Source organism: Octopus bimaculoides, unplaced genomic scaffold (assembly GCF_046866305.1).
Source record: "Octopus bimaculoides isolate indiv1 unplaced genomic scaffold, ASM4686630v1 contig39, whole genome shotgun sequence".
NCBI lineage: Eukaryota > Metazoa > Mollusca > Cephalopoda > Octopoda > Octopodidae > Octopus > Octopus bimaculoides.
In genome coordinates this window covers 645,292-657,636 of record NW_028315289.1, presented here as the reverse complement: position 1 = coordinate 657,636, position 12,345 = coordinate 645,292, and the positions used below count along the sequence as shown (strand labels likewise).

General features: G+C 35.8%; 13 non-coding genes across 13 annotated transcripts; 7 read left to right on the top strand and 6 right to left on the bottom strand.

The window, feature by feature from the left end:
- Positions 1 to 673: 673 nt before the first annotated feature.
- LOC149130041 (5S ribosomal RNA) lies at positions 674 to 792 on the top strand. The gene has a single exon (XR_016239958.1). It is a non-coding gene; the product is annotated as a 5S ribosomal RNA (ribosomal RNA).
- Positions 793 to 1,742: 950 nt separating this feature from the next.
- On the bottom strand, positions 1,743 to 1,861 carry LOC149130040 (5S ribosomal RNA). Its single transcript, XR_016239707.1, has one exon. It is a non-coding gene; the product is annotated as a 5S ribosomal RNA (ribosomal RNA).
- A 694-nt stretch (positions 1,862 to 2,555) lies between these two features.
- On the top strand, positions 2,556 to 2,674 carry LOC149130039 (5S ribosomal RNA). Its single transcript, XR_016239521.1, has one exon. It is a non-coding gene; the product is annotated as a 5S ribosomal RNA (ribosomal RNA).
- Positions 2,675 to 3,644: 970 nt separating this feature from the next.
- Positions 3,645 to 3,763, bottom strand: LOC149130038 (5S ribosomal RNA). Its single transcript, XR_016239705.1, has one exon. It is a non-coding gene; the product is annotated as a 5S ribosomal RNA (ribosomal RNA).
- Positions 3,764 to 4,457: 694 nt separating this feature from the next.
- On the top strand, positions 4,458 to 4,576 carry LOC149130037 (5S ribosomal RNA). The gene has a single exon (XR_016239304.1). It is a non-coding gene; the product is annotated as a 5S ribosomal RNA (ribosomal RNA).
- A 968-nt stretch (positions 4,577 to 5,544) lies between these two features.
- Positions 5,545 to 5,663, bottom strand: LOC149130036 (5S ribosomal RNA). Its single transcript, XR_016239704.1, has one exon. It is a non-coding gene; the product is annotated as a 5S ribosomal RNA (ribosomal RNA).
- Positions 5,664 to 6,357: 694 nt separating this feature from the next.
- LOC149130035 (5S ribosomal RNA) lies at positions 6,358 to 6,476 on the top strand. Its single transcript, XR_016239957.1, has one exon. It is a non-coding gene; the product is annotated as a 5S ribosomal RNA (ribosomal RNA).
- Positions 6,477 to 7,438: 962 nt separating this feature from the next.
- Positions 7,439 to 7,557, bottom strand: LOC149130034 (5S ribosomal RNA). The gene has a single exon (XR_016239703.1). It is a non-coding gene; the product is annotated as a 5S ribosomal RNA (ribosomal RNA).
- A 694-nt stretch (positions 7,558 to 8,251) lies between these two features.
- On the top strand, positions 8,252 to 8,370 carry LOC149130033 (5S ribosomal RNA). The gene has a single exon (XR_016239956.1). It is a non-coding gene; the product is annotated as a 5S ribosomal RNA (ribosomal RNA).
- A 950-nt stretch (positions 8,371 to 9,320) lies between these two features.
- LOC149130032 (5S ribosomal RNA) lies at positions 9,321 to 9,439 on the bottom strand. The gene has a single exon (XR_016239702.1). It is a non-coding gene; the product is annotated as a 5S ribosomal RNA (ribosomal RNA).
- Positions 9,440 to 10,133: 694 nt separating this feature from the next.
- LOC149130031 (5S ribosomal RNA) lies at positions 10,134 to 10,252 on the top strand. Its single transcript, XR_016239404.1, has one exon. It is a non-coding gene; the product is annotated as a 5S ribosomal RNA (ribosomal RNA).
- A 972-nt stretch (positions 10,253 to 11,224) lies between these two features.
- LOC149130030 (5S ribosomal RNA) lies at positions 11,225 to 11,343 on the bottom strand. Its single transcript, XR_016239701.1, has one exon. It is a non-coding gene; the product is annotated as a 5S ribosomal RNA (ribosomal RNA).
- Positions 11,344 to 12,037: 694 nt separating this feature from the next.
- On the top strand, positions 12,038 to 12,156 carry LOC149130029 (5S ribosomal RNA). The gene has a single exon (XR_016239403.1). It is a non-coding gene; the product is annotated as a 5S ribosomal RNA (ribosomal RNA).
- Positions 12,157 to 12,345: the final 189 nt, after the last annotated feature.

Genomic DNA, 12,345 nt, shown 5'->3' with positions numbered 1-12,345 from the left:
GTATTTATTCTATAATATCATACTAAAGCAATTTTATTTTTCAGAACATTTGATTTCTTTCAATTTATATAGAAATTGAGGCTTTAACATTTATTTTTTTGCAACTTAAAAGCGAAAAATACGGCCGCACATATATTCATTATTTCTCATTTGCGCGATCAGTATCAATGCTGGGTATAATCTGTAAATAAATTGGTGCTATTTTATATCCGACCCAATGGATATAACGGTCGTATAACGTCATTACACCGGCATATAATAACATTGTTTCGAAAGCACTGGCGCACAAAATGTGAATTGTTTTCTGGTAAAGATGAACGTGTATAACGGGTGCCAAGCAAATAAAAACTTAAATGACCGTAAGAGTGAGAAGGAAAATAGGGAAAGTTAATAAGTCGTTAAAGTGTGCAATGTATAGGTAGTAGTATATGATGTGAATGATTAGTAAGTGTTGTTGCCAGCGTTTAACTGTTCAGCACTGTGAAGGTGAACGATAATTTGTTTTTTATAGAAAGATCGCTAAGATGGCACTGTGAAGATGAAAGATAATGTCTTTTTACCGAAGGATTGCCAAGTTATATACAAAGTGAAAGAAAGAAAAATACATTCTAAAAAATGAAAATGATTTAGTATAAGTTTATAGAATAAATAGATTAAAATTTACTGTATAGATGTTTACGGCCATATCACGTTGAAAGCACCGGTTCTCGTCCGATCACCGAAGTTAAGCAACATCGAGCCTAGTTAGTACTTAGATGGGTGACCGCTTGGGAACCCTAGGTGCTGTAAGCATTCTTTTTCTTTTTAATTTACACAAGCTGTAAATTTTAACAAGCATTAAAACAGCGGATTCAATTTATTTTCATCAGGACTTATTCTTTGTAAGCCTGGCACTTATTATATCGTCCACTTTTTGCCGAACCGCTAAGTTACAGGGACGTATACACACCACCATCGGTTGTCATGCGATGTTGGGGAACAGACACAAACATATACACGCACATACATACATATATATATATATATATATATATATATATATATACACATGTATACACATGTATACGACGGGCTTCTTTCAGTTTCCGTCTACCAAAACCACTCATAAGGCTTTGGTCGTCCCGAGACTATAGTAGAAGACACTTGCCCAAGGTGCCACGCAGTGGGTCTGAATCCGGAACCATGTGGTTGGAAAAGTTAAGCATCCCAACGGGCATCATCTGGCACCTCGGTAAGGCGAGTTGCAAACAATGACTAAAAGTTCGTGCTTAGTGGTCCAGTCCCTACAAACATATCGAATGCCAGAGGTTGAAAGAGATAGTTCACTGCCAGTTCCCAGAACAAGCATATGAATTTTTTTAGAAACTAACGCAACTATTATCTCCCTTTATAGAGTCACAGAATATGCAAATCGTTTGAATTATGGGAGAGAATGCTTTACACTATTTGTTCCTGTTCTCTCAGGTTGATGGTTGTTCAACAGTGAACATGACATGAAAGCTATTTTCAATATCTTCACGGGAAAACTTTTCAGCTGCACGATCACCACTGTCAACAAGTTTCATGGATAAGTAGTAGTTTTACAAGAGGTTCCCACCCGCTGAATTTTGGTTAATCTGCGTATGCTTTCTGTATTTCATATTGAAAGTAAATCGAATCCACTTTCTTTTATCATATTACATTGTCAAAATTCAATTTGTTTAAATTAATTTTTAAAAAAATGTTAAAAGAAGCCAAAAAAATGCTTACAGCACCTAGGGTTCCCAAGCGGTCACCCATCTAAGTACTAACTAGGCTCGATGTTGCTTAACTTCGGTGATCGGACGAGAACCGGTGTTTTCAACGTGATATGGCCGTAAACATCAGAGAAGTAAATTTTAATGTATTTATTCTATAATATCATACTAAAGCAATTTTATTTTTCAGAACATTTGATTTCTTTCAATTTATATAGAAATTGAGGCTTTAACATTTATTTTTTTGCAACTTAAAAGCGAAAAATACGGCCGCACATATATTCATTATTTCTCATTTGCGCGATCAGTATCAATGCTGGGTATAATCTGTAAATAAATTGGTGCTATTTTATATCCGACCCAATGGATATAACGGTCGTATAACGTCATTACACCGGCATATAATAACATTGTTTCGAAAGCACTGGCGCACAAAATGTGAATTGTTTTCTGGTAAAGATGAACGTGTATAACGGGTGCCAAGCAAATAAAAACTTAAATGACCGTAAGAGTGAGAAGGAAAATAGGGAAAGTTCATAAGTCGTTAAAGTGTGCAATGTATAGGTAGTAGTATATGATGTGAATGATTAGTAAGTGTTGTTGCCAGCGTTTAACTGTTCAGCACTGTGAAGGTGAACGATAATTTGTTTTTTATAGAAAGATCGCTAAGATGGCACTGTGAAGATGAAAGATAATGTCTTTTTACCGAAGGATTGCCAAGTTATATACAAAGTGAAAGAAAGAAAAATACATTCTAAAAAATGAAAATGATTTAGTATAAGTTTATAGAATAAATAGATTAAAATTTACTGTATAGATGTTTACGGCCATATCACGTTGAAAGCACCGGTTCTCGTCCGATCACCGAAGTTAAGCAAAATCGAGCCTAGTTAGTGCTTAGATGGGTGACCGCTTGGGAACCCTAGGTGCTGTAAGCATTCTTTTTCTTTTTAATTTACACAAGCTGTAAATTTTAACAAGCATTAAAACAGCGGATTCAATTTATTTTCATCAGGACTTATTCTTTGTAAGCCTGGCACTTATTATATCGTCCACTTTTTGCCGAACCGCTAAGTTACAGGGACGTATACACACCACCATCGGTTGTCATGCGATGTTGGGGAACAGACACAAACATATACACGCACATACATACATATATATATATATATATATATATATATATATATATATATATATATATATATATACACATGTATACACATGTATACGACGGGCGTCTTTCAGTTTCCGTCTACCAAAACCACTCATAAGGCTTTGGTCGTCCCGAGACTATAGTAGAAGACACTTGCCCAAGGTGCCACGCAGTGGGACTGAACCCGGAACCATGTGGTTGGAAAAGTTAAGCATCCTAACGGGCATCATCTGGCACCTCGGTAAGGAGAGCTGCAAACAATGACTAAAAGTTCGTGCTTAGTGGTCCAGTCCCTACAAACATATCGAATGCCAGAGGTTGAAAGAGATAGTTCACTGCCAGTTCCCAGAACAAGGATATGAATTTTTTTAGAAACTAACGCAACTATTATCTCCCTTTATAGAGTCACAGAATATGCAAATCGTTTGAATTATGGGAGAGAATGCTTTACACTATTTGTTCCTGTTCTCTCAGGTTGATGGTTGTTCAACAGTGAACATGACATGAAAGCTATTTTCAATATCTTCACGGGAAAACTTTTCAGCTGCACGATCATCACTGTCAACAAGTTTCATGGATAAGTAGTAGTCTCACAAGAGGTTCCCACCCGCTGAATTTTGGTTAATCTGCGTATGCTCTCTGTATTTCATATTGAAAGTAAATCGAATCCACTTTCTTTTATCATATTACATTATCAAAATTCAATTTGTTTAAATTAATTTTTAAAAAAATGTTAAAAGAAGCAAAAAAAATGCTTACAGCACCTAGGGTTCCCAAGCGGTCACCCATCTAAGTACTAACTAGGCTCGATGTTGCTTAACTTCGGTGATCGGACGAGAACCGGTGTTTTCAACGTGATATGGCCGTAAACATCAGAGAAGTAAATTTTAATGTATTTATTCTATAATATCATACTAAAGCAATTTTATTTTTCAGAACATTTGATTTCTTTCAATTTATATAGAAATTGAGGCTTTAACATTTATTTTTTTGCAACTTAAAAGCGAAAAATACGGCCGCACATATATTCATTATTTCTCATTTGCGCGATCAGTATCAATGCTGGGTATAATCTGTAAATAAATTGGTGCTATTTTATATCCGACCCAATGGATATAACGGTCGTATAACGTCATTACACCGGCATATAATAACATTGTTTCGAAAGCACTGGCGCACAAAATGTGAATTGTTTTCTGGTAAAGATGAACGTGTATAACGGGTGCCAAGCAAATAAAAACTTAAATGACCGTAAGAGTGAGAAGGAAAATAGGGAAAGTTAATAAGTCGTTAAAGTGTGCAATGTATAGGTAGTAGTATATGATGTGAATGATTAGTAAGTGTTGTTGCCAGCGTTTAACTGTTCAGCACTGTGAAGGTGAACGATAATTTGTTTTTTATAGAAAGATCGCTAAGATGGCACTGTGAAGATGAAAGATAATGTCTTTTTACCGAAGGATTGCCAAGTTATATACAAAGTGAAAGAAAGAAAAATACATTCTAAAAAATGAAAATGATTTAGTATAAGTTTATAGAATAAATAGATTAAAATTTACTGTATAGATGTTTACGGCCATATCACGTTGAAAGCACCGGTTCTCGTCCGATCACCGAAGTTAAGCAACATCGAACCTAGTTAGTACTTAGATGGGTGACCGCTTGGGAACCCTAGGTGCTGTAAGCATTCTTTTTCTTTTTAATTTACACAAGCTGTAAATTTTAACAAGCATTAAAACAGCGGATTCAATTTATTTTCATCAGGACTTATTCTTTGTAAGCCTGGCACTTATTATATCGTCCACTTTTTGCCGAACCGCTAAGTTACAGGGACGTATACACACCACCATCGGTTGTCATGCGATGTTGGGGAACAGACACAAACATATACACGCACATACATACATATATATATATATATATATATATATATATATATATATATATATATATATATACACATGTATACACATGTATACGACGGGCTTCTTTCAGTTTCCGTCTACCAAAACCACTCATAAGGCTTTGGTCGTCCCGAGACTATAGTAGAAGACACTTGCCCAAGGTGCCACGCAGTGGGTCTGAATCCGGAACCATGTGGTTGGAAAAGTTAAGCATCCCAACGGGCATCATCTGGCACCTCGGTAAGGCGAGTTGCAAACAATGACTAAAAGTTCGTGCTTAGTGGTCCAGTCCCTACAAACATATCGAATGCCAGAGGTTGAAAGAGATAGTTCACTGCCAGTTCCCAGAACAAGCATATGAATTTTTTTAGAAACTAACGCAACTATTATCTCCCTTTATAGAGTCACAGAATATGCAAATCGTTTGAATTATGGGAGAGAATGCTTTACACTATTTGTTCCTGTTCTCTCAGGTTGATGGTTGTTCAACAGTGAACATGACATGAAAGCTATTTTCAATATCTTCACGGGAAAACTTTTCAGCTGCACGATCACCACTGTCAACAAGTTTCATGGATAAGTAGTAGTTTTACAAGAGGTTCCCACCCGCTGAATTTTGGTTAATCTGCGTATGCTTTCTGTATTTCATATTGAAAGTAAATCGAATCCACTTTCTTTTATCATATTACATTGTCAAAATTCAATTTGTTTAAATTAATTTTTAAAAAAATGTTAAAAGAAGCCAAAAAAATGCTTACAGCACCTAGGGTTCCCAAGCGGTCACCCATCTAAGTACTAACTAGGCTCGATGTTGCTTAACTTCGGTGATCGGACGAGAACCGGTGTTTTCAACGTGATATGGCCGTAAACATCAGAGAAGTAAATTTTAATGTATTTATTCTATAATATCATACTAAAGCAATTTTATTTTTCAGAACATTTGATTTCTTTCAATTTATATAGAAATTGAGGCTTTAACATTTATTTTTTTGCAACTTAAAAGCGAAAAATACGGCCGCACATATATTCATTATTTCTCATTTGCGCGATCAGTATCAATGCTGGGTATAATCTGTAAATAAATTGGTGCTATTTTATATCCGACCCAATGGATATAACGGTCGTATAACGTCATTACACCGGCATATAATAACATTGTTTCGAAAGCACTGGCGCACAAAATGTGAATTGTTTTCTGGTAAAGATGAACGTGTATAACGGGTGCCAAGCAAATAAAAACTTAAATGACCGTAAGAGTGAGAAGGAAAATAGGGAAAGTTCATAAGTCGTTAAAGTGTGCAATGTATAGGTAGTAGTATATGATGTGAATGATTAGTAAGTGTTGTTGCCAGCGTTTAACTGTTCAGCACTGTGAAGGTGAACGATAATTTGTTTTTTATAGAAAGATCGCTAAGATGGCACTGTGAAGATAAAAGATAATGTCTTTTTACCGAAGGATTGCCAAGTTATATACAAAGTGAAAGAAAGAAAAATACATTCTAAAAAATGAAAATGATTTAGTATAAGTTTATAGAATAAATAGATTAAAATTTACTGTATAGATGTTTACGGCCATATCACGTTGAAAGCACCGGTTCTCGTCCGATCACCGAAGTTAAGCAACATCGAGCCTAGTTAGTACTTAGATGGGTGACCGCTTGGGAACCCTAGGTGCTGTAAGCATTCTTTTTCTTTTTAATTTACACAAGCTGTAAATTTTAACAAGCATTAAAACAGCGGATTCAATTTATTTTCATCAGGACTTATTCTTTGTAAGCCTGGCACTTATTATATCGTCCACTTTTTGCCGAACCGCTAAGTTACAGGGACGTATACACACCACCATCGGTTGTCATGCGATGTTGGGGAACAGACACAAACATATACACGCACATACATACATATATATATATATATATATATATATATATATATATATATATATATATACATGTATACACATGTATACGACGGGCGTCTTTCAGTTTCCGTCTACCAAAACCACTCATAAGGCTTTGGTCGTCCCGAGACTATAGTAGAAGACACTTGCCCAAGGTGCCACGCAGTGGGACTGAACCCGGAACCATGTGGTTGGAAAAGTTAAGCATCCCAACGGGCATCATCTGGCACCTCGGTAAGGAGAGCTGCAAACAATGACTAAAAGTTCGTGCTTAGTGGTCCAGTCCCTACAAACATATCGAATGCCAGAGGTTGAAAGAGATAGTTCACTGCCAGTTCCCAGAACAAGGATATGAATTTTTTTAGAAACTAACGCAACTATTATCTCCCTTTATAGAGTCACAGAATATGCAAATCGTTTGAATTATGGGAGAGAATGCTTTACACTATTTGTTCCTGTTCTCTCAGGTTGATGGTTGTTCAACAGTGAACATGACATGAAAGCTATTTTCAATATCTTCACGGGAAAACTTTTCAGCTGAACGATCATCACTGTCAACATGTTTCATGGATAAGTAGTAGTCTCACAAGAGGTTCCCACCCGCTGAATTTTTGTTAATCTGCGTATGCTTTCTGTATTTCATATTGAAAGTAAATCGAATCCACTTTCTTTTATCATATTACATTATCAAAATTCAATTTGTTTAAATTAATTTTTAAAAAAATGTTAAAAGAAGCAAAAAAAATGCTTACAGCACCTAGGGTTCCCAAGCGGTCACCCATCTAAGTACTAACTAGGCTCGATGTTGCTTAACTTCGGTGATCGGACGAGAACCGGTGTTTTCAACGTGATATGGCCGTAAACATCATAGAAGTAAATTTTAATGTATTTATTCTATAATATCATACTAAAGCAATTTTATTTTTCAGAACATTTGATTTCTTTCAATTTATATAGAAATTGAGGCTTTAACATTTATTTTTTTGCAACTTAAAAGCGAAAAATACGGCCGCACATATATTCATTATTTCTCATTTGCGCGATCAGTATCAATGCTGGGTATAATCTGTAAATAAATTGGTGCTATTTTATATCCGACCCAATGGATATAACGGTCGTATAACGTCATTACACCGGCATATAATAACATTGTTTCGAAAGCACTGGCGCACAAAATGTGAATTGTTTTCTGGTAAAGATGAACGTGTATAACGGGTGCCAAGCAAATAAAAACTTAAATGACCGTAAGAGTGAGAAGGAAAATAGGGAAAGTTAATAAGTCGTTAAAGTGTGCAATGTATAGGTAGTAGTATATGATGTGAATGATTAGTAAGTGTTGTTGCCAGCGTTTAACTGTTCAGCACTGTGAAGGTGAACGATAATTTGTTTTTTATAGAAAGATCGCTAAGATGGCACTGTGAAGATGAAAGATAATGTCTTTTTACCGAAGGATTGCCAAGTTATATACAAAGTGAAAGAAAGAAAAATACATTCTAAAAAATGAAAATGATTTAGTATAAGTTTATAGAATAAATAGATTAAAATTTACTGTATAGATGTTTACGGCCATATCACGTTGAAAGCACCGGTTCTCGTCCGATCACCGAAGTTAAGCAACATCGAGCCTAGTTAGTACTTAGATGGGTGACCGCTTGGGAACCCTAGGTGCTGTAAGCATTCTTTTTCTTTTTAATTTACACAAGCTGTAAATTTTAACAAGCATTAAAACAGCGGATTCAATTTATTTTCATCAGGACTTATTCTTTGTAAGCCTGGCACTTATTATATCGTCCACTTTTTGCCGAACCGCTAAGTTACAGGGACGTATACACACCACCATCGGTTGTCATGCGATGTTGGGGAACAGACACAAACATATACACGCACATACATACATATATATATATATATATATATATATATATATATACACATGTATACACATGTATACGACGGGCTTCTTTCAGTTTCCGTCTACCAAAACCACTCATAAGGCTTTGGTCGTCCCGAGACTATAGTAGAAGACACTTGCCCAAGGTGCCACGCAGTGGGTCTGAATCCGGAACCATGTGGTTGGAAAAGTTAAGCATCCCAACGGGCATCATCTGGCACCTCGGTAAGGCGAGTTGCAAACAATGACTAAAAGTTCGTGCTTAGTGGTCCAGTCCCTACAAACATATCGAATGCCAGAGGTTGAAAGAGATAGTTCACTGCCAGTTCCCAGAACAAGCATATGAATTTTTTTAGAAACTAACGCAACTATTATCTCCCTTTATAGAGTCACAGAATATGCAAATCGTTTGAATTATGGGAGAGAATGCTTTACACTATTTGTTCCTGTTCTCTCAGGTTGATGGTTGTTCAACAGTGAACATGACATGAAAGCTATTTTCAATATCTTCACGGGAAAACTTTTCAGCTGCACGATCACCACTGTCAACAAGTTTCATGGATAAGTAGTAGTTTTACAAGAGGTTCCCACCCGCTGAATTTTGGTTAATCTGCGTATGCTTTCTGTATTTCATATTGAAAGTAAATCGAATCCACTTTCTTTTATCATATTACATTGTCAAAATTCAATTTGTTTAAATTAATTTTTAAAAAAATGTTAAAAGAAGCCAAAAAAATGCTTACAGCACCTAGGGTTCCCAAGCGGTCACCCATCTAAGTACTAACTAGGCTCGATGTTGCTTAACTTCGGTGATCGGACGAGAACCGGTGTTTTCAACGTGATATGGCCGTAAACATCAGAGAAGTAAATTTTAATGTATTTATTCTATAATATCATACTAAAGCAATTTTATTTTTCAGAACATTTGATTTCTTTCAATTTATATAGAAATTGAGGCTTTAACATTTATTTTTTTGCAACTTAAAAGCGAAAAATACGGCCGCACATATATTCATTATTTCTCATTTGCGCGATCAGTATCAATGCTGGGTATAATCTGTAAATAAATTGGTGCTATTTTATATCCGACCCAATGGATATAACGGTCGTATAACGTCATTACACCGGCATATAATAACATTGTTTCGAAAGCACTGGCGCACAAAATGTGAATTGTTTTCTGGTAAAGATGAACGTGTATAACGGGTGCCAAGCAAATAAAAACTTAAATGACCGTAAGAGTGAGAAGGAAAATAGGGAAAGTTCATAAGTCGTTAAAGTGTGCAATGTATAGGTAGTAGTATATGATGTGAATGATTAGTAAGTGTTGTTGCCAGCGTTTAACTGTTCAGCACTGTGAAGGTGAACGATAATTTGTTTTTTATAGAAAGATCGCTAAGATGGCACTGTGAAGATGAAAGATAATGTCTTTTTACCGAAGGATTGCCAAGTTATATACAAAGTGAAAGAAAGAAAAATACATTCTAAAAAATGAAAATGATTTAGTATAAGTTTATAGAATAAATAGATTAAAATTTACTGTATAGATGTTTACGGCCATATCACGTTGAAAGCACCGGTTCTCGTCCGATCACCGAAGTTAAGCAAAATCGAGCCTAGTTAGTACTTAGATGGGTGACCGCTTGGGAACCCTAGGTGCTGTAAGCATTCTTTTTCTTTTTAATTTACACAAGCTGTAAATTTTAACAAGCATTAAAACAGCGGATTCAATTTATTTTCATCAGGACTTATTCTTTGTAAGCCTGGCACTTATTATATCGTCCACTTTTTGCCGAACCGCTAAGTTACAGGGACGTATACACACCACCATCGGTTGTCATGCGATGTTGGGGAACAGACACAAACATATACACGCACATACATACATATATATATATATATATATATATATATATATATATATATATATATATATATATATACACATGTATACACATGTATACGACGGGCGTCTTTCAGTTTCCGTCTACCAAAACCACTCATAAGGCTTTGGTCGTCCCGAGACTATAGTAGAAGACACTTGCCCAAGGTGCCACGCAGTGGGACTGAACCCGGAACCATGTGGTTGGAAAAGTTAAGCATCCTAACGGGCATCATCTGGCACCTCGGTAAGGAGAGCTGCAAACAATGACTAAAAGTTCGTGCTTAGTGGTCCAGTCCCTACAAACATATCGAATGCCAGAGGTTGAAAGAGATAGTTCACTGCCAGTTCCCAGAACAAGGATATGAATTTTTTTAGAAACTAACGCAACTATTATCTCCCTTTATAGAGTCACAGAATATGCAAATCGTTTGAATTATGGGAGAGAATGCTTTACACTATTTGTTCCTGTTCTCTCAGGTTGATGGTTGTTCAACAGTGAACATGACATGAAAGCTATTTTCAATATCTTCACGGGAAAACTTTTCAGCTGCACGATCATCACTGTCAACAAGTTTCATGGATAAGTAGTAGTCTCACAAGAGGTTCCCACCCGCTGAATTTTGGTTAATCTGCGTATGCTCTCTGTATTTCATATTGAAAGTAAATCGAATCCACTTTCTTTTATCATATTACATTATCAAAATTCAATTTGTTTAAATTAATTTTTAAAAAAATGTTAAAAGAAGCAAAAAAAATGCTTACAGCACCTAGGGTTCCCAAGCGGTCACCCATCTAAGTACTAACTAGGCTCGATGTTGCTTAACTTCGGTGATCGGACGAGAACCGGTGTTTTCAACGTGATATGGCCGTAAACATCAGAGAAGTAAATTTTAATGTATTTATTCTATAATATCATACTAACGCAATTTTATTTTTCAGAACATTTGATTTCTTTCAATTTATATAGAAATTGAGGCTTTAACATTTATTTTTTTGCAACTTAGAAGCGAAAAATACGGCCGCACATATATTCATTATTTCTCATTTGCGCGATCAGTATCAATGCTGGGTATAATCTGTAAATAAATTGGTGCTATTTTATATCCGACCCAATGGATATAACGGTCGTATAACGTCATTACACCGGCATATAATAACATTGTTTCGAAAGCACTGGCGCACAAAATGTGAATTGTTTTCTGGTAAAGATGAACGTGTATAACGGGTGCCAAGCAAATAAAAACTTAAATGACCGTAAGAGTGAGAAGGAAAATAGGGAAAGTTCATAAGTCGTTAAAGTGTGCAATGTATAGGTAGTAGTATATGATGTGAATGATTAGTAAGTGTTGTTGCCAGCGTTTAACTGTTCAGCACTGTGAAGGTGAACGATAATTTGTTTTTTATAGAAAGATCGCTAAGATGGCACTGTGAAGATGAAAGATAATGTCTTTTTACCGAAGGATTGCCAAGTTATATACAAAGTGAAAGAAAGAAAAATACATTCTAAAAAATGAAAATGATTTAGTATAAGTTTATAGAATAAATAGATTAAAATTTACTGTATAGATGTTTACGGCCATATCACGTTGAAAGCACCGGTTCTCGTCCGATCACCGAAGTTAAGCAAAATCGAGCCTAGTTAGTACTTAGATGGGTGACCGCTTGGGAACCCTAGGTGCTGTAAGCATTCTTTTTCTTTTTAATTTACACAAGCTGTAAATTTTAACAAGCATTAAAACAGCGGATTCAATTTATTTTCATCAGGACTTATTCTTTGTAAGCCTGGCACTTATTATATCGTCCACTTTTTGCCGAACCGCTAAGTTACAGGGACGTATACACACCACCATCGGTTGTCATGCGATGTTGGGGAACA